Genomic DNA, 1,553 nt, shown 5'->3' on the forward strand with positions numbered 1-1,553 from the left:
AAAAAAAAAGGAAAGGAAGGAAACACTGGTGGTCAAAAAGAAAGAAATTTTCGTAATGCTAGGAATATTAATTATTTAATAAAAATAACATTTTTATTTAGCTTTACGGTTTCCAGGAGCCAACATACCCAATTTCATTTAATCTCAAAATAATATGGAGTAGATAAAGTATTTTCACTTAGGAAGAAACTAGTCCAAAAAAACACAATAAGTGGGTTGGGGACTACCCTTAAATTGGAAATCCAATGACTGTTTTCACTATACCACAATGCCTCTTTCCCAGGATTAACATACCAATGAGAGAGTAAAGAAACTTCAGGATTAACTTTTATTTTAAAAAGTCTACTCACATTACACAAAAGAACCATTACTGTCAGAGTTAGGATCTCGTACTTCACTAAAAGTTCTTTAAGAATAACAAATACGAGCCAGTACAGGCCAAATGCTTATTATGTTACTTAGGCATTACACTAAGAACTTTACATACGTTTTTTCAATTGCTCCCCAATCCCAGTAATTTTTGAGGTGGATGCTCTTATAATCCTCATTGTACAGATGAACAAAAACCAAGGTTTCAGAAATATTTCATTAGAATAGGGTATCTTCTTGAACCATGAAAGACTGCTGCTGAAGACCAAATGAATGGCTTTCTAGGACTCTGAATGATTTTGGAAATAACCTTTTAAAAATTAAAGCTCTTAGGACAATAAAGAAATTATTATACACTACTGCCAACTATCTAATACACATTACGTCACATTATAGCAGTCCGGTGGAAGAGTAGAAGTCCAATCTCTTCCCTCCTTTTGGTTGCTCCACTCTGCCCAGTATCAAAATGGCATTTCCATGGCAATATAAATCCATATTACATAACTTCAAAATAATCTTCATACTCCTAGATCTATTTTGGAAAATGCATTTAGAAAGTAATATTGAAGACCAAAAAAATGAGTAAGAAAGAAGTAACACATTTTAACGTGAACCTTCGTAGTGACCTAGAATGAATGAATAACAGTTTACTGCATCCTCCAATCGGGGTTAGGGGGAAAGGACGACAATACTCATCACAATCTAAGACTAGCAAGCTGGCAGAGTGCTTTAAAAAAAAAAAAAAAAAAAAAGGTGGATATTAGCACAATTCAAAGTGGACGGGGCCCATTTCGTTTCGTGACGGGCTTTAGATGATCAAAGTAGAAGGGAAAGAAAACCGTTAGTGGCCAGCAGCTCGCTAAAGGGTTAACTACAGGCTGTCTTCATAGAAGAGCCTGAGGCGAGCGTGTCCTAGGCCCGGAAAACCTACATAGGGCTCTCCCAGCGCCAGTGAGAGGGGGCTTAACAGAGGGGCTCCCTCCAGGGCATACCGTTTGGTGGCAAACTTGGAGCCCGAAGAGGGCCAATACAACTTACTCTGTGGCAGAACGTGGAAGGAAAAGGGAAAGTGGGCGATAATGCAAAGAGCTACACCTCAAGCTGTAGGTCCGGCCTCCACGGGTTCCTGCGCCCGGGGCTGGGCCAACTGGTTTTCCAGGCCTTAAGAGAAGCGAAGAAACCCA

The sequence above is a fragment of the Orycteropus afer genome, unplaced genomic scaffold (genome assembly GCF_000298275.1).
Source record: "Orycteropus afer afer isolate SDZICR_OR568_19922 unplaced genomic scaffold, OryAfe1.0 scaffold00079, whole genome shotgun sequence".
NCBI lineage: Eukaryota > Metazoa > Chordata > Mammalia > Tubulidentata > Orycteropodidae > Orycteropus > Orycteropus afer.